At 46.3% G+C, this 20,140-nt stretch overlaps 1 protein-coding gene across 7 annotated transcripts in view; it reads right to left on the minus strand.

Annotated features, from left to right (window-relative positions):
- TEAD1 (TEA domain transcription factor 1) overlaps nucleotides 1-20,140 on the minus strand; it is a 259,738-nt gene that overhangs the window by 181,136 nt on the left and 58,462 nt on the right. Inside the window, exon 1 of one of the 7 annotated variants that reach the window (XM_053899974.1) lies at nucleotides 8,065-8,172. The exons of the other annotated variants lie outside the window; for them this stretch is intronic. The gene's annotated coding sequence lies outside the window, so the exon portion shown is untranslated. Of the gene's footprint in view, nucleotides 1-8,064; nucleotides 8,173-20,140 lie in introns of those variants that run through there. 7 annotated transcript variants of the gene reach the window in all.

Raw genomic sequence — 20,140 nt, forward strand, 5'->3', positions numbered from 1 at the left:
TTTTTTATTACATTTATTTATTTTTGAGAGACAGAGTGAGACAGAGCGCGAGCAGGGGAGGGGCAGAGAGAGAAGGTGACACAGAATCCAAAGCAGGCTCCAGGCTCTGAGCTGTCAGCACAGAGCCCGACGCGCAGCTCGAACTCACGAACCATGAGACCATGACCTGAGCCGTAGTCGGACACTTAACCGACTGAGCCACCCAGGCGCCCCCGCAATGATTCTTTAAAACAAAGAAAACAAACACCACAAAAAGAATATTCCTTAGTCACTAAGTTACAGATACTATTACTTTCTTAGTTGGTGAGGTTCACCATCAGATTACTGTGATGCCTTCTCGTTTTAAATGGCAATGAATACAAATTAAAAAAAAAAAAATCAAAAGGAGACAGTTTGTATTTTAAAAGAAACCAACACAGCAGGGAGGTACATACGCTGTGCTTGGTCAAACCCGATGGCGAGCATTTCAAACAGCCCATCTCAGTCCCATACCAGGAAGAGTGCCTACAAATGAGCCTCGTACAAGCAGAGTGCTGCGCCCTGGGTGGCAAGTCTGTAGGTCACAACTGGGGTGTCACCCTTCTTACAAAAGGCCATGGGGACTCAGAGTTACACAGCTTGCTGCCAGCCAACTTAATGATATGTTGGCTCTGGGCTGAGTCCCAACAGCTGACCTGCCCAGATGCAGTTCCTCTGGCTGATGTGGAGTTCGAATTCTATTGCATCAGGAACAGCCCTCCCTAGTCCACCTACAGAAATGGTCCCGGGCCACCTTCTCCAGCTCCTATGACTTAGGGTGCTTCTCTCATTCCAGCCGAGCCCATGTCTACCCAGGATCATTTACACAGTATGCAAGGAGACAGAAGGACTGGGTAAATCCATAGTTCACTTCTGATTGGGCCAGAAGTCCATCAACAAGAACAACTGAACAAAGCTGGCATTTTAGAGTGCTGAACTGTGGGGGCGCCTGGGTGGCTCAGTTGGTGAAGCGTCCAACTTCGGCTCAGGTCATGATCTCACAGTTCCTGAGTTCGAGCCCTGCGTCGATCTCTCTGCTGTCAGCACATAACCCCTGCTTTGGATCCTCTGTTCCCCTCTCTCTCTGCCCTTTTGCTGCTGGTTCTGTCTATCTCCAAACAAATAAATAAACTTTAAAGTGCTGAACTGTGAAGTCCAAGCTCTGCTCCAGTTCTTGTACGGGGTACGCTGGCATTGAAATGCTCTCTAAAGATCCAACAGACCCCTATGGACCTCCTCAGTACTCACAATGTAAGATCCAAACTCTGGGCTCCAGAAAAAACTACTCTTCCCTGTCACCTTCAGGAAACCAAGGACACAATGCAACACAACACATGTCCTTTTCCAGCCCCTCAACCATCAAAAATCAGGATATCCCTTTTTTGTGGGGGTGTTGGGTCTGGCCAATCCACTTTTCAATAGCCATTTCGAAGGGATCTAAGCATACAGATCCTCATCCCAAATCATACGAGAGTATCTGGAGCCCAAAACACAATCCTAAAACTCCCTGGAAGCAGAAATTGAGCCCCTGAGCCCTCTAGGACCTCGGACAGTGGCATGTGGCATTAGGGGACTGCATAAAAGCGGAACACGGCAGAAGGGCAGCTACAACTAACCTTTCTGATTCCACAGTTACGTTAGAGACAAGTGTATTCCAGGCGCTCTCGGTAAACTGCTTTTACCTAATTACGCTTTTATGCAGCGCCATCAGCATACAAAGGAACATCCCAAGAATTAGTCACTGGATTTACTCCAAGAAGGTGAAGGTGTCCTTCATCATATCTCACGGATTGCTCTTTACAGAGATCCCAAAGGTAAGTTCGATGACGAACAAGACAACGTGTGTTTGTCTGGTTTGGTTTTTCACGTTGTGGTCAACCGACTAGGCCTTGGCTTTACTCGCCAGCCGCAGACTGCCCTGAGCCACACAGGAAGGCCCCTCAGAGAAGGGGCCACGGAGGTTGTTAGCAAGTTTAGTTTCATTCGCAGATCCACTACAGGGCCTTACCTCTACACCATCCCTTTCTCCTTTCCTGCATTTCCCTTTTAATTAATGCCATTTTACAGCCTTGCAAGCCACCTTAAATTCATTCTGAAGTCAAAGAGGGTAGAAACACAAAGCGGAAAGTACTTCTGTTTTCTAATAGCCCGCTCCCATGTCCGCCATCACGTGCCAGGCACTACAGAAACAGAGATAAATAAATATGCTACCCTCCCTGCCTTCAAGGAGCAGCCTTCCAGCTGGGAGACAGATATCGAAGTTCATAATCCTTCCTGACTTCAAGCCCCTCCTCTGGGAGGCTGTCTGACCCCTCCCTCATTTTCTGCCAGAAGCCGGAAGGCCTTTGGCTCGCCAGGACAAATGAACTTGCCTCACTCACTGCACAGGAAGGATTTACGTGTCTGCCACCTTTGCAGGTGTGTGAGATCTTTAAGGCTTAGGTCCATGCCTTTAGTCATCTTCCCGCCCCTGGCATTTAACAGAATGCCTGGCACACAGTAACTGCTCCTCCAAAATGATGACTGAATGAAGGTCTAAAACAGTAAGTCCATGGGTGAAGGAATGAATGAACAAGGAATGGATACAGGATGTCAAAGGAGGAACGAACCAAGTGCTATTGGGGCACAGATCGGGGAGCTGATCCCGCCTCTCGGGTCAACCAGAGGGTCACAGGAGGGGAGGTTCAGACTGCTGTGGAAGTCTAAACAGGACTTACCAGGCCGATTACAAGCAGGGTTCAGGGGGGCCCGAGAAGACTGTCCATGCATGGGATGTGCTGACAGAGGGCAAAGCAAGAAAGCAGAAAGGTTGGAGCAGAGCTTAAAACACGAAGCTGAAGCGGATCACACAGGGCCCCTCGCACACCGTGACCAAAGGGCTGGGCTATTTCATACAGCGGCTAACAAGAAAATACCAGCAACATCAGGAGTGTGCAAGCCACTAAGGGGGGTGTGTGTGTGTGTGCACGCGCACGAGTGTGTTATCTGCTTGGGAGAATAAAGGATGAAGAACAGATAATTTTATAAATTTGCAATCAGAATTTTTTAATCAAAAGCATTTTCAGTGTGGTCCAAGGCCAGAACAGTTCTCTAGGTAACTTCAAGTGTTCCATCCCTGAAGCATTCCAAATTCATAAAGGTGTTTTTAATGACAGCGTAAACAGATGTGTTTGTTTAAACAGCCCAGAGCTACCAGATGAACTCCACTCGGATCTTCAATTACTGCTCATTAGACTTTGTCTTCAAGCACCCTGCATTATTCCCCTGGTCCCCAAAGAGGGCTGTGTGCCGACAGCACAGTCACCCCCAAACCAGCACGGGGACTAAGCTGCTGTGCTCACACAGACACACATCTGAGAATGGCCAACATGCAAACATCAGCTAATGCCCACAGGAACGAATGTATAATCTGACCGAAGACATACGACCAAAGACAACAGTGGACCCAAACGTCCGCTGGTCCCAGTGTTACTGACATAATGGAATCCCCACTCTTCAAATGAGAGACGCAATGTGCCATGTAATGAGGACACAGTGATGGAGCAGCTGCAAAACAGGTCTTCTACCGAGAGGGATGCAAATTCAGAGACCAATTAAAGCCCCACCCTTGCCCACATCCCTATCCTCCAAATGTAAACCTGGTCCTTGGCTTACACCCAGTTCAACTTCAGCAGGAGCACTAGTCTTGGCGCTCTGGATGGAAACTGGCTCAGGCAGGATAAGCGAGTATTCCCCCTTTAGACAATAAGCCACTCATTCAAAAAAGTCAGATGCTACATGAGCACCTACTGTGTGCACAGCACCAACCAGCTCTAAGCATGCAAGCGGTCCATAAACACTTCAAGGACACACATCGGGACAAGACCCCCCCAGGCAACGAGAAGTACAGACTGAGAAAGGCTGGGGCACCCAATTCTGGAATCCAGCCTCCCTGTGCCTTCACTTCCGCGTGGCCCAGGAGGCTCTGAACGAGGGCGTGCCACCAGACTCCTGCCTCCCCCTCCCACCCTGCCAGCGAGTCCCCCGTACCAAGTAAAGGAGGCAAAAGGCCAGAAATGGATTCAGTCTACATTTCTGCAGCTCCCCAACACACACTCATACACATACACACCCAAGGAGTCTCTTCAGAAGAAAATTAAGGGGGCTGGGTTTATATTTCTGTCCAGGATCTCTTCTTCTTCCAACACAGTCTGCTACCCTGATAGAGGAACATGGAACTCCGGCCTTCAACTCCTCTCCTTGAACCCGAATCCATTGTGGATTCCACCTGTGGAGTGGCACTACAGCCCTCCCTCTGTCTCGGGCTCTCCCTTTCTCCAGTGTTCATGGTGTTGATTCCCCATCAGTCCAACTGACTGATGTGGATGGATTCAGCATGCAGGATTCAACTTGAAGGCCTAAACGGCCCAAAAGCAAGCCAAACAAACCCAAACCCTCACATATGCACAGACCGGGCAGACTGGGTACTGACACCTTCGACGCCATGTCTCTGCACTGAGGGTCTGTCTCTAAAAGCAGCCAGGAAACCCGAAGAGATTTTCCAGGTCCTTGGTGAGGGGACCCAATAGCACAGCCCCCTCAGAGAGGCTCCACGACTCATGGGAGTACAGCACCCACGGCGGGGGCCACCATCCCACGCTCCCCCCACCCTTTCTGATGCAACTGAATCCCAAGAGTGTCCACTCAGCCCCCCAATCCCTCAGCTGCATGCCCTCCGCTCCCCTCCATCCCCATCGACTCTGCTCTTGTCTCACGGCAGTTGCCTATGTCCCCAAACCACTACCACTCCTGACAACCTGGTTCTGGCCGGCTCCCAGCTCTGGATATAGGTCGAGACGACATAGGCGGCTTCTTAAAAATATGATCCCAGCTCTGATGCCAGAAGTACTGAATCAGAGGCCCCAGTAAATGTATTTTTTTTTTTACCAAGTCTCTCCTGTGCTCCCAAAATGCAAATATGACTTTCATCATATACTCATTCAAAATCTTTCAGCAGATCCCCACCCACTCCAGAACCCAAGTGCATAACAGGGGCACCCGTGGCCTGAACCACCTAGCTGCAGCCTGCTCCCATTCCGACCACGTGACTGCTCCGTGGTGCCCAGATACGGCGGGCCGCCTGCTTCAATCCTTCCGCCACCTGGGTCCCTCTGCCCTGGTGCTTCCTTCACCAGCCGTTCTGCCTAATGAATATCTATTGGTCCTTTCAAGACCAAAACTACCAACCTCTCTCAATCTGCCTTAGCAGATGTCTCCACTCAGAGAAGTCACATCTGTGTCCCCAGAGCACCTCAAATAAACTTCCAATCCCCACACATGCATGCTTCACCATAATGTCTCTTAAGATACAGTCTCCAGCTAATCGGTAAGTTCCTTGGCATTCCTATATCCTCTCTCAACACCAGACAAGTTTCTGGAACTCCAAAAAAATGTCTGCTACATGTTTTCGTTCATGGGTACCCCTAGAGCTGGAGGGACTACACTGTGCATCTGGAGAGCCTGTATGTCAAAGCAGTGAAATATATATAAAGAGTACCTAGGGTTTTGGAATACCAAGGAGTTTGAATTTTGAGTTCTCCACTTTTTAGCTGTGTCCCGGTGTTTTTATCCCCCTTCTGTGCCAATGAGAATTAGTACTACCTACCTGTCGTAAAGATGATGAGTGGATGTAAAGTACGGGTGTCTCAACCATCGGCAGTCATTACGTACATTATTTATCATTATCTACAGGCTTACAGGTTAGCGGGTATGAGTGCACACACATCTTAGAACTGTGGCTGACACACTGCAGGTTCTCAACGTAATTGCTGAACAAACGTATATAGCTCTAATGAATAATTACTGCTTATATATCTGTCTTTCCTGCTATACTACAGACATTTCATAAGCCAGGGACTCTGCCCCATTCATCTCTACACCTCATCCCCACCCCGGCTCAATAAATAATTGCCTGATTTAGTTTAACATAAAATATTAATACAATTTTTATGACTATTAAGAAATTCATCCTTGTCTAAGGAGTCACAAAGACAGCCTCGGGCATACTCTAGACCAAACCCACAGAACAAAATTAAAAAGTCACTGGCTTGAAAAACCTTCCTCCAATCTCCAAAGGCCCTGATGAGCTAGCCTCTAGTCTCAACATCAACTCTGCTGAACCCCCTTCAAGGTAGGGCCTGTTACCTAATAAGCCACAACCCGAGGTCTTAACTGATGACACACAGGCCCTCCTCCCAGGTCTGTGAGATCCCTGCTCCGATCCCTGAGCCCAAGCCCTGCCACAGCTGCTCCATGTGGGACACAGGTTCCAGCCTTCTCAGCTCACAGCCAGTCCCCCTCCGGGGGCCTGGGGGCTGCAGTCGGCAGGCCAAAGTGTCAGGTTACCGCAAAATAACAGCGGGCCTGCACAGTCAGCGAGCAGGCCAAGTGCAGAAAGAGAAGCCCAGGAGGAAAAAAACACACACACACACAACAACAACAAAAAGCAGACATTTGAGTTTGAGTCAAAGAGGAACTGGGTTTTAAGAAATATACTTTAAATTCACAACTACGCTCTTCACATAACCACTACAGCCCCTACAATAACTCATTCACTTAGTGTCCCATCCAGAGCAGCTTATATTTATATTCTACTTAACTACTTTAAACGTGCTTTTAAAAACATTATTTTAGGGCAAGAGATGGGGGGGGGGGGGACGGGCGCGGATTTTTATTTATTTATTTATTTTTCTTATTTAGTTTGCTTCTCTTATAAAAGTCAGATTGGGGTCAGTGAAGGTTTTAACAAGTATTCCCATTCAACAAATCCCTGATATTACTCAGCTTTAATTTTCTCAAAACTAAATCCAAACATGACAAAGCTAATTAACTCTGCTGAAGGAGGAACAGACCTTCAAGAAAGAAAAGGCTAATAAAAAGCATTCGCACATTTTTTTTTTTCCTTTTCCCAAAATGAAACCAAAGGTCACCCCCGTGCTACCCTCATGCAGGAACACTGCTGGCTTGATGTGGTCTGACCCAGCCGGCGTGCTTCAAATAAAGTTAACTTCAATCACGGTGGCGAGTTAACAGGTTATTGATTCTCCGTCCACTGTTCTTTCATCTGGGTATACTCCATACACCATGCCTCTGTAATGTGCTCCTAGCAACTGTTTTATAAGAGGGTGGGTTGGGTGCAGACCTAGTTACAAGAAATGCCCTTCTCCAGCTGGCAGGTAAAACCCAAGGCCAGGCAGTGTCGGGGGTGGATTTGGTTTCCCATTGTAATCCCTCATCCGAGAGCCAGCTGTGAAAGCCCCAGCACATTAGATCCCCCGGAGGAAGGTGTTGAAAGGGAGGCAGATTAAAAAAAAAAAAAAAAAAAAAAAAAAAATCCAAATAAGAAAAAAAAAAAAATAGATTCTTTAAGATCTTCTTTAAAAAAAAAAATGTGTTTTCCTGAGGAAAGGTTCTCCAACAAGACCTTATTTTATAGTCATTGATCTATGTTTCATGTTAAAATAGCAGGGTTATGAGGATTATGAAGGCAAGCAGTGCCCTGAACAGGACTCCATTGCAAATACTTAAAGGGGAAGGGGCGGGGGAGGGACTTTAAAATGGCAATCACAGTGGCAACCAGCCCAGCTGGTAAACACGCAGACAGGCAGATTATGTGCTTCATTTTTTTTTTTTTTTTTCTTTAAGAAATAGCCCTCTCCCAATCCCATCCAAAACTTCAGAGAAGGAACCTATTAGCAGCCGGGGCTGAGTTCTGCAGGTTTAGAAGACTAACACACACACACACAGTGAAATTAACAGCAGTTTCACTCGGTCTTTAGAAACAGTCTAATTCCCGGAAGAGAGGATCTCATCCGCTTGTTCCTCCTCAGGCTGTCAGAATTCACACAGTTCATGCAGGACACATCACACCGTGCAATTACCAACCGGCACTGCCACTGCAAAAGATCTTTAATAATCCTGATTTTTTTTTTTTTTTTTTTTTTAACCATAAAAGCTCTCATTATTAGCCCAGCTCTTTTGGCTTGTCCAGCGTGCCTGGTCACTTACAGGAGGAGGAGAAAAAACCCAGGACTCAGCTCATCTTTCCCCAGCTGTGTCTCCCAGGGAGCTGTTCGTGTCTCCACAGTGTGATGCCACGCCACCGCACTGGCCGACCGGGTTTAAAATTAGCCGAGCCCTGGAGAGCCACGGGTAACCTTCGGACAAGGTTAGCCGGCAGAGCAGCGCACGACTCGGGGAGGGACATTAATGAGAAGCCAAGTAGAGCTTTTCAACAAGCCCATTAGGGCCTCTCTGAACCCTCACAGTCTGGAAACCTGGAGGAGCTGGGTACACCCGCACGAGGAGGCTGACCTAGGCTCTTATTTTTATCCCACTAAGTCAGCAGCTTCCTTTATAGGCAATTGACACAAGCTCTAAATGTGTTTCTCCAAGTTTGAATTCGGCATACTCAGCTGCTGATTAGACATTAAGTTTAAAACTTTAAACTGGATTTTAAAAATATTACATTTATTCTAAACGTGAAGTTCATACCCACAGATGACCAAAAAACTGGAACATCTGGAAATACACACAGAAAACGAACTTTACCCATAGTCCTCCACCAAACAGTCGTCAGTGCTAACAACACATTCTGATGTACTTCTTGCATAAATAATGTTATTCTCGTCAATACTATTTACTATTATTCCCTACAGTCTTGGGTTCATTTCACACTTAGCATTTTCCTGAGTCCTGAAACATTCTTTGTATTCGTGATTTTTAAGACGTATAGTATCCCATGTTGTGGATATACTTATTATTTGACTATTTCCCCACGGGTGCACATTCATATGTTGCCCAACTGTTCACTGTTATGGCAAACATCCTTGTAATCATCTCCTATGGACAGATTCCTGGAATCCACAAGAGCAGGGAAAAATGGAAGCCACTGGTGCAGACTGGGGACCCTTGAAGACTGGGACTGTGCCTGTCACACTGTGGTATTTTCTGAATAAAGGAATGCATCTGGGTGCTTCTCAAATAGACAACCCTAATTCTTATGTGACACTTTCCAAGCGCCTACCGGGAGATCAACAGGCCAGCACAACAGAAGTCCCCCCAGCAATGAGACAGAGGAAGCCACAAGCAAGGGGTCCCTCTAACACCTCTAAACACCTGTCAAAGGGGATGTGGATGCTGCTGGTACTATCCACACCAACCCCACCAATACCTCCCCGGTAGGACCAAGCTGGTTGTCTACAATACTGAAATACTTCCATACGAGTTGGTGAAGAGCCAATGGTACAAGCCCGTGGAATGCCCTGTCCCTTTGGCTGCCCCCCCTCTCCCAGAACCCCCAGGCCTCCTCTCTATCCCCATGAAGGGTAAGTGCCTGGAACACCCCGGGGCCTCCAGTGCTTTCCCTGGTGTCAATGTCCTTATGGTTTAATATATATTTTAAATACCGCTCCTGTTCACAGGCAACTTATAACTCAAGGTTTGCTTTTTATTTTTATTTTTGAGAGAGAGCACACGCACGTGAGCAGAGGAGAGGCAGAGGGAAAGAGAGGGAGAATCTCAAGCAGGCTCCACGCTCAGTGCAGAGCCCGACGTGACACTCGATCCCACGACCCTGAGATCATGACCTGAGCCCAAATCAAGAGTCGGATGATCAACCAACGGAGCTCCCCAGACGCCCCAAGATTTGCTTTTTAAATTTTCTTCATCCTCCCTCCCCACCAGCTCCCCAAAGACCACTGGTTAAAATCGTAATTATCACACCAGCACTGTTTCTTAAATTCATTAAAATCCTTTATATTTTATTTTTAAAACCGAAACGGACCGTTAATAAGAAGCACTTCCCAAGACACGAGCAGGGAGCTCTTGCCACTGAGTTATTCTCTACAGGGCATAGTGAATTGGGTTAGACAAACAGGGACATCATAATCATAAGGTCCATACACCGAGTACGAACACCCGTGACACTGGCTCCTCAAGGATAAAAGCTGTCTGGTTAAATCATATGAAACTTAGAGGAAGTCTCAGATTATCAACTATAATTCTCGGGAAGCTAAAACAAACATATCGAAATGCTGAAGTCTAGAGATAAGTAGAAGAGTCAAGTACAACCCAACCTGTGCCCCAACCACCCTGGTACTGGCTTACCTATCACCCCAGTAAATGCAGTATTTTGGAGCTGGGCGCATTGCTATGCAGTTGGAAGCATGATCTCTACCTCATCGCTCTTTGCTAACCTACAGTATTTTCTGTGTGAGGGAACAGATAACGAGTAAGTGGAACAGAATTTCGCTTCCTCTAAATGTTTCTGTCTGTCCTCTATTGCGGATGCCAGGGCAGGGGCAACAGCCAGGAAAGAGAAGGACAAACCAGAAGCCTGTAAATCGGACTTTGAAAACCAAACGAGAGGCAGCCTGGATGCATTACAGCCCCGCCCAGCCCAGCAGCTGGGATGGTGGCCGGAGCGGGAATCAGCTCAAAGCCAATGCCCACCAACATCTCCACTAAGGAAGAATGTACTCCAAATTTCATGTCACTATGGGAGGCACTTTTAACTCACAATATCAAATACAATGGCAAAAGCTTAAGGAAATACCTTGGAGTAGTAAATGGAAATCATAGCCACAGCTAACGATTATTCAACACTACTGTCTGTGAGGCACAGGGGTCAGGACATTATTTTTATTATTTCTCCTACTCCTCATCACAGCTCTAAGTAGAGCTACACCCGTTACTACATCCGTTCTCCAGATAATGAAGAAAATGAAGTTTAGAAACTTTAAGTCATTTGTCCACCTATCAAACAGAGACATTCAAACCCAGATCCACCTCACCTTGAGCCCAAAGTCTGTTTTTTTGTTTTTTGTTTTTTTGTGCCAGTCAATCTCCCATCACTGGAGGTAATCAAGGAATAGCTGAGGGATCTCTTAACAGGGATGCCGTACTGGGAACTGGAGCAGGGAGAAGGATGTCAGGGAAGGCACATTCTAACCTCTGACCCATGACAGATGAAAATAGATTGCCTCCTAGCCACTGGCTCTGTACTGGGTGCTGATGGGACAGGAGGTGCGGGAGACCCTGTGAATGCAGTGAGCATACCGTTAGGGCCGAGAGAATGGACAGCCCCTCTGTTTTTCTGCTCACAACAAAAGGCAACGGAAAAGCAAGGCCGTTGGAGAGTCCAGACTCTACCCATGTCATCCCAGCAGAGCTGGCACATGGCGAGCACAGGTTCCTTCTCCGTCCCCGGAACACAATGGCAAGGGTGCATGCCTGACTACTGCAGGGCAATGAAAGAGTCTTTGCGTGTGTGTGTGTGTGTCTGTGTGTGTGTGTGTGTGTGTGTGTGTGTGAGAGAGAGAGAGAGAGAGAGAGAGAGAGAGAGAGAGAGAGCGCGAGCGAGCAAGAGTGGGGGAGGGGCAGAGAGAGAGACACACACAGAATCCCAGGCAGGCTCCAGGCTCTGAGCTGTCAGCACAGAGCCCGAGGCAGCGCTCGAACTCACAGACCGCGAGATCATGACCTGAGCCAAAGTCAGACGCTTAACCAACTGAGCCACCCAGGCACTCCGAGTCTTTGTCCTTCTCTTTTTAAATTTCCTGCACCTGAATTCTTTTCCAACACAAAGCTAATATTTATGGTAAGTAAACTATTCAAATTTGTTTTAGAAAATATCAAGAACACAACCAGAAAAGGAGATGAATGGACAAGTCGCTCAGAAGTATGTGACTCTCCCCCTTCACTAGGAGAGGGAAAGGATGACAAATTCGAGCAAGCTGAAGGTGTTACTGTAAAGCTCCTAACCAGCAAACTTGTAGAGACAGTAATAACATCTGCAGTGAATATGACACCGGGGATGCACCATGGTGTTGGGGATGTGAAGACCCAAATGGCTACACTGACCAAGAGCCTCATAGGCTTGGATCCTTTCACTTAGTAATCCTCGCCCTAGAAATTTATCAAAAAGAGAATTCCATGGAAGAAAAACATTAGGATCACAATGATACACATTACAGAATCACCCATGATACTATGAACGGGGGGATGACTAAGAAAACCACAGTACATAGTGCAAAGGAAAACTGTCTCCATTTGTAAGAAAAATGAAAAAGAACAGGCTGAAACATTGAAGAAAGCTTCTCAGAGTATTGATTTTCAAAAGCAAAATACAACGTTGTGTATATATGTATTAGAAAATACACACTTGTATGTGTAGAAGTGCGTATGAAATTATATGTATATGCATTTGTATATATTATAAAATAGACTTACATGTGTTATATAATATTTATGTACTCACGAAATTGTGTATGGTATATACACAATTAAAACTTTGATTTTATGCTTGTACCTACAAAATAAAGTAACCGAAATTTTAAAAAATAGTTACTATTAGGAGGGTGACATTACAGGTTTTTGTCTTACACTTGTTTTATGTTCTATTGTTTTAAAAAATGACTCTACCTTTTTTTTATTTTTTTTAACGTTTATTTATTTTTGAAGGAGAGACACAGCATGAGCAGGGGAGGGGCAGAGAGAGAGGGAGACACAGAATCCAAAGCAGGCTCCAGGCTCTGAGCTGTCAGCACAGAGCTCGACATGGGGCTCGAACCCACAAACCGTGAGATCATGACCTGAGCTTAAGTCAGACGCTTAACCGACTGAGCCACTCAGGTGCCCCAAAAATGACTCCAATTTTTGAAGAAAATTTAAATAATCAGCTACAAGTTGAGACATTTGAGCACTTGAATGAAAAAAGAAAAGCTTGGAAGTCAGACGTCTGTGTCAACCTGAATCCTCTCTATCTTCAGGAACCCCCAGGAGCCATTCTCCCACTTTCTAGGACTAGTCACAAGCTTCGAGTCCAGACGCACACAGATCGGAGCCTGTTTTTGGTAGACCCGAGGACTCTACAGCAGTAGTGGACGCTTACACCATGTACGTTCTGGACCTGGCCCTACAGAAGCACTTTATAGGTCAATTCATTCAATCCTCTTAACAATCCTATGAGAAAAGTGCCAGCACCATTCCCATTTAGAAATGAGGAAACCAAGATCCAGAAAGAGATCAACTGCCTGGCCTCGCTCAGAAGAGGTGCAAGGCCAAGATCTGAGCACAGACGGCTCTAAACTGGCAACCACCAAACTAGACGGCCTGAACGTAGAGACGAGTCTCTCGCCCGCTGCTGTGCAGGCACCTCTTTTCCAAAATGTCCTCCCCTTAGCCCCCTGTAAGCTAAGACGCGCATACTCCAGAGACCAAACTGGCCCCTCTTCGGCAAAACCTTCCCCGCGGCACTCGCACGCAGCATGAACAGGCACAGAGTTTCAGTCTTCCATGAAAAGTTACGGAGATGGATCACAAGGACGGGGGGCAAACCAACGGTGCTTAACGCCACTGACCTGTACACTTAAAAATGGTTAAGGCAGTGCATTTAGGTTATATGCATTTGACCACAATTAAAATTACGGATAAACAGGTTGGTACGTAGATAGATAGGTGGGTAGGAAGGTAAAACGGGACCTCTAAGCGAAGAAATCAGACCAAGTGCAAGCGTACCGGCAGTGGAATCCGTGACAGAGCCCTCACCGCCCACAGAGGCCTCACACATCACACAGATGCCACATGTATCTTTCCAAGACTCTTCCCCTTTCAGCAGCGAGAGCACTCCTTCCAGGAGCCTTCCTGGATCCCCAAGTCCAGTCTGGGGAGCCTGGTCACATGCTCCCACAGCCTCATGCCCTTGTACCAGAGCACCTCTCTGAGTGCCTGTCAACCGGTCTGCCCCCCTGGTGTCAAGCTCCCTGAAGGCGGCACCCTTATCTTATTTGGGTGTGTCCTCAGGACCTGGTTCAACACATATCACCTTTCATAATTACCAAGTCAATTCATTAACTGCTGGAAAAAAAAGGGCCTAGAATACTTGCTCCGATTTTCAAAGCCCAAGAACACGGTTGTCTTGAAAGGTGGTGGTTCAAGAACGCAAGCCAATGCTCGTCAGAAACTCAAGATTTTCCCACCTGAACCTGAAAGGACAAGGGTCCATCCACCTGCAGAGATTCCCAGAGTCCACTGCCACCTCTATCAGCTATGGGGGATTTATCTGTGAACAGGTGATTTTCAGCATCTCCAGCCCCCACGGACTTAAAGCTCCATGCCTGTCTTCCAATACCCTGGGCTGGCACTCGGGTGCCAGGTGCTGTACAAGGGCGTAGGGCGCCTCTTTGAATTCTCTTGAGGTCAAGTTTAAATTGCAGTTTGATTAATTTGTCAGGCACCTATTCTTTGGGCTAAAATCAGAAAACATTCTTTAAGGCTGCTAAATCTTTATTGATCTGGAGAGGTCAGCTCAGAAGGCAGGGGCGGTAATTGCTTGTTCTTTGCATAGTGCACTTTCCATTCTTTAAGGCAGCTGATACAAGCACAGTATTTTTTTCTTGTATGTGTTTCTGCTGTAATTACTTAATCGCCCCTAATGCCATTCTGCTCGTCACACCTCCAAGTCTACTCTCAGTTTATGTATCACATAGGAGGACAAATTTTTGAATCTGCTACTGAGCAAAGTAGGTTTCCTTTTTTTTTTTTTATCTGCCCCCCCTCCCCCCAATCACTGAGCAAACTCTTAAGAGGGAAGCAAGCATAAACCAGGCTCCTCCGGGCTGGAGCCCCGCAAGTCGGCCAACTGCCAGAGGACACAGAACCCCAACTGAAGGGCACAAACATGTCTGGATTCCATGCCTTGAGTTCAGCTTTAGGGAAGCCCAACCTGGAACATTCACACACTGGGGCTACTCACAGCTCCAAACAGGTCGTGCTGAAATGACAAGGGAAGCAGACGTAAATGTTAGACACGCAGCTGCTGGCGGCTTGTGCGGAAACCCTCAACCAGGAAGCAAAATCCCTGCATGAGCCTCGGGTTTTGATTCTTGCCCACTTACAAAGAAATACTATAGGTAAAGGATATTTGAGGCGCTGGGACAAAGGAGCGGAGACTCAGAGGGCCTTTTTAAAAGGAGATAATGACTGCCCTCTTTTATTTACTTATTTATTTTATATTTATTTAGTCTTCCACTTAGTCAAACCGTCCATATTATAGATGTTCAGGGAATTATGGAGACAGCAATGTGTCAACACACAGCCTGACTCTGAGTTGCTGAGCCAGTGCTGGGTTAGATAGGACGCAACAATTATTAACTTAATTATCAATTAAACCTTGAGCGCCTCCGTTTCCTCATCTGTAAGCAAGGGAGCAGAAACAGGAGTTTTATTAGATAGGTCTCATGTGTAACATTCTTTCTAGTCCATTCAGCTGTCCACCAGAACAGAGAGACTTCTGGCCCATGCATGGCTGCATTCTCCACAACGTGAATCTCTTTAGAGTGCCATAAATGTTACTAACTATATTATATTTTACATATATATAGGCCATATTAAATATGTTCTAGCAGTGTTTTTTTTCTGAAGATGCAGACTATTTCTTAACAAAATAATAAAAGGTGGTGATTATAAGTTTTAAAGGTACTTTTCAAAAGTAGACCTTACAATAAAATCATAAATAAATTTTAGAAGGAAAAAAACATTTTCATTCATAGCAACTCATTTAAGAGACGCAAGCTGTATTTGGCTATCTCAAAGAAATGTTCCCTGCTTTTTTTTTTTCCTGCTTTACCTACGGTATTTCTTTGCAAATGTTATCAAAAATCAAGGTTCCAGCTGGAACCCATCACATTCCATGACCATTAAATTTGACAAAAATTCTATATTAAATCGGTATGTTCAAGCATCATCCAATAAACTTTGAAGATTATACCTTCATCTGAAACAGAATACAGTGAATATTCAGACACAGATATTTTTTTAGATTTAAGAATAATCATTGATAAACTGTATGTTCAAAGGAAGAGAGATCCTCACTTCTCACTTTATAACAGTGACTAGTTGAAGTCAATAAGATCTCTAAAATCCTAAATAAAATATTTCTGAGTTTTATATTCCTTAAGTTGAATTCACTTTCATTTTAAGATACATTGCTACCATGCAAACCTGTCTTTCCTGAATAGTTTGTTCTAGGTGGGGCAATGAGGGGGCGGGGGGAAGGCTAGAAAAAAAATAAGCTCTTTGGTCTTAATATGTTCACGTGTACTGGTTTTGATCAGAAATAGTAAATGAGAGAAGAAAAATGAAAGAGGAAGAAAAAAGGATGCGTGGAAAATAGCAAATGAGAGGAAGAAAAAGAATGTATTTGGAATTGCAGGGCACTGTGTGGTGATTCATAGAGAGAAATCGGAGAGGCAAACTATTTGCCAAAGTAAACAAATATCACAATCATATTAACATTTTAAAGGAGATCCCTGTTCACAATTCACGCACACTGACAAAGCGCCTGAGGGTCGGCCTCAATGACCTCTCTAGATGTCTAGATAAAGCATGGCCTGCTTCTGTCAGCTGGCTGAGACCCACAACTGGTAGCTACCTGGCCAGCCTGCTCATAATTTAGTCGGGTGTCATAAAACACATGCAGGCATTCATTCAATTAGCCTTCAACACGCACGGGGCAACTTCAGGCCAGGCTCCGTCCCCGAGATGAAGGTGGGAACCACCATGCCCCCCCTCAAAGACCTCACGGTCCCGTGAGAGGCAGCAACGTCAGCCATAACCCCAGAATCTAGAAGAGTGTGTGGCACACAGTAGGTGCTCAAAAGATAAAAAGGAGATTGGGAGGCAGGGCGGGCGGGCAGAGGCTTGTCAAGAGACCTGGAGTGTGGCAGGGAGCCTGGCTCTCGCGTGGAGGCCTGGCTTTGAATACACACCCCACGACTCTGCAGCTGTGCACCAGACCATGCGTTCAATGTCACCACACCTCGGCCTCCTCATGTGTTCTCTCCTTCTGCGGAGAGGAGCTAACATACATGGAAACGTCTGGAATGGCAGACATGTTAACCCCCTCTCCACCCACTGCTACCCCTGTCTGGGACAAGGACCAGGAAGGCCAGAACCACTGCAGGACGAGATCTTTTTTCCCTACTTCTTCTTCCCCTCCCGTTTGTAATCCTTCCTGCAGAAACCCCTTTCCCCAATACTAGCTCAGACAAGACTCAGTGGGAATGAGCCAGAAAGTAAGGGGGTGAGAGGTGGAATGGAGAGGGAAAGCGAGTCCTCTGGCTAACTAGAAGGAAGGGAGGAGATGGCCATCCTTTGGAATGGAAACCCTAGGTACTTCTGAAGTGGAAAAGGGGGAAAGGACTGGCAAGCCAGAACCTGAAACGCTTCGGCTTCTGCTGGCCAGACTCCGCCGGACCTCCTCGGATTCCTGACAATTAGCGGGAGTTATTTTCTCCCCATCTCCTCCTCTGAATTTCCTTTCCTAAATTAAAGTGCCTGCAGCGCATTAACACTTGATGCGAACCTAAAAGAAAGCCTAAACCAAGCTTAAACACAATCTTAGATCTTTTTCTTTTTTAAAAGAATGCAGGTGTGTGTTTGTGTATTTCTGTATACCCAGTTGTGAATGCACGTTTGCCTATGCATATATGTGCACGCACACAGACGCGTGTGCTCTTTACGTAGGTAAGCATCTACAGATGAATATAAAGTAGGCTTCTTGGGGTTGAGGGAAGTGTGACAGACACCGCTCGTGTGCCGAGGGAAAGCAGGACAGGGAAATTGGGTGTCTACCTCAAACACGCGCAAGCTCAGCCTGCACAAATAACTAGGGTTTCGGCCAGTGAAGAAGCCCTTAAAATTTCCAAGACAACCACTGGGCAGTGCTGCGGGGTCTCGAAATTCCTGTGACTGGACCCAGCCCCTAACGAACCTCTCTCTCTCTCTCTCTTCCTGGAGGAAAGCTTCCCTTTTAGTAAACAAGGACCTTTGCCCTAACCAGGATCCCAAATCTCTTGGGAGGTGGGAAGCAGGGGTCCCAGAGCTGCTTTCATGCCTGGAAAAGATCACAGCCACACCGGGGGACCTGGAACACTCAGGATTCTGACCCTTGACTCTCTTGAGGTTAAGAGATGCAGCAAAGTTCAATGTCCTCCAATTCAACGGGCCTTTACCTAGAAGCAGCTGTGTCCAAAGCCCAGTGCTCAGCGCTTACTTCTCATAACACCATCCTGTGTGTTTTACGACAACCCAAAAAGGCAAGTGGAGAGTTATTACTCCCCTCTCACAAATGAGGCGTCTGAAACTCTGAAGCACTGGTGGGCCCAAGGCAGGCCCCCGAGGTGGGTAAATGCAGGAACCATCATGCTGCCTCACACCGCAGATCTGGCTTCAAGAGTACTGGCTGCAGGAGAAGGATCTGAGCTCCTGGGGTCTGGTTTCAGTTCGGCCTCTGATCTAAGCGTAATCAATCATGAGTAGGTCTTCACTCTACAAGCCTCAAACTCTGAGACTATGACAAGAAAAAGAGAGGGCACCATTGGTTCTACAACTCACAGGACAGAGTCAGGTAAGAACCCTCTATACAATCACTATTCAGCACAGTCCTCAAAAGCGGGGCAGGTAGTTTCCTGTCCTCAGCTCTCCCACCAACCACCATCTTCCCTGCCATCCCCTGGGTCCCAACTCAAGTTTTCACGCCTCAAGCACTCACGCCTAATGTGCCCAGAGGAGTCCCTGCACTGCCAGCCTTTCTGGAAGACGTGGGGATCCATCACAACAATTAGCTCAAGCCCAAATACTCTACCCTGGGCGGCCTCTGCAGCACCTGAACGTATCTTGACTGCACCTGTTACTCAGGTTTTGTCCCTTCAACCTCACCCGGAGACCCAGCCTGGACTTCTCTATACTCATCGCTGTGATCCCACGGCCACAACTGTGCCTTCATCCTCGGAGTTCAAGCAAAACAATCATTCACATGGCAACATTTGCTAGGTATATGCTAGGTCACCTATAATAACATGGAAGTAGAAACTGTGTGGTTTTTTGTTTTGTTTTGTTTTAAGTAACAGGATATAGTCTCAGCCCCCAAAGAACTCACCATCTAGTGAGGAAGACAGAGATGTAAAGGATCGCAGGGATTTGCTGAATCATTTGACCCTGGAATTTGCCAGTGGCTGGGAGTTGGAAGGGACGGTGACTATGAAGAATGACAGTCTGCTCCTGATACGATCTCAAAGGATATAATGACCGGCTGACTTTAACGAAGTGGAAATTTAATAAGGATAAATGTCAAGACATGCACTTAGGTTCCCCCCCACCACTACCAAAAAAAAAAAAATCAACTCACAAGTATAGGGTAGAGAAGATCACATGAGAAAGTCTTAAGGGATTGGGTTGCCTGCAAGCTCAATGACTCTGTGATGAGGCTGCCATAATAGCTAATGCAGCATCAGGCTGTCCTGATTAGAAATGCTGCATTCAGAGTAAGAAAAGTGAGACTGCAAATCTGGATCCCACAGACAGGGAGGGATGAGTGGCCAAAAGTGAGCACACTTCGGTGAGCAGGAGCAGTCAAGAGTGCTTGGCTCCATATCCTAAGTGGAACGAAGAAGATGAGGCCAGAGAATGAACAACTTTGGGGGGCCATGAGAGTCATCTTCAAATGACACAGTTTATACGTAAACTATAAAAGCAGTGAGATTAACCTAGAAGAATTTTTTTTTTACATTTATTTTATTTTTGAGAGGCAGAGAAAGACAGAGCACAAGTGGGGGAGGGGCAGAGAGAGAAGGAGACAGAATCCGAAGCAGGATCCAGGCTCTGAGCTGTCATCACAGAGCCTGACGCAGGGCCTGAACTCACAAACCATGAGATCATGACTTGAGCCAAAGTCGGACACTCAACCGACTGAGCCACCCAGGCGCCCTCTCTAGAAGAATGTTTATTATAGCATGGTTTATAAATTGCCAAAAAACAAGGGAGCACAGGCAAAATATCTGACAAGAGGGGAAAAAAAATCACACATCTCATTATGAAATGATACCAAGTACAATATCAAATATTTATTGACATGGAAGACAGCGATCAAATTCTATTTACAAGACAAAATTACAAAATATTATGCACACAGACTATATATAATTCATTTTGTAGAAACAACATATAGACACATCAAAAATTGCACTAAAACCTGTCTGGGAGACTATGTAGTGTGAAGCTAACAACACTACGAGTGGTGAAA

Source organism: Panthera pardus, unplaced genomic scaffold (assembly GCF_024362965.1).
Source record: "Panthera pardus isolate Hobbes unplaced genomic scaffold, ASM2436296v1 HiC_scaffold_12, whole genome shotgun sequence".
NCBI lineage: Eukaryota > Metazoa > Chordata > Mammalia > Carnivora > Felidae > Panthera > Panthera pardus.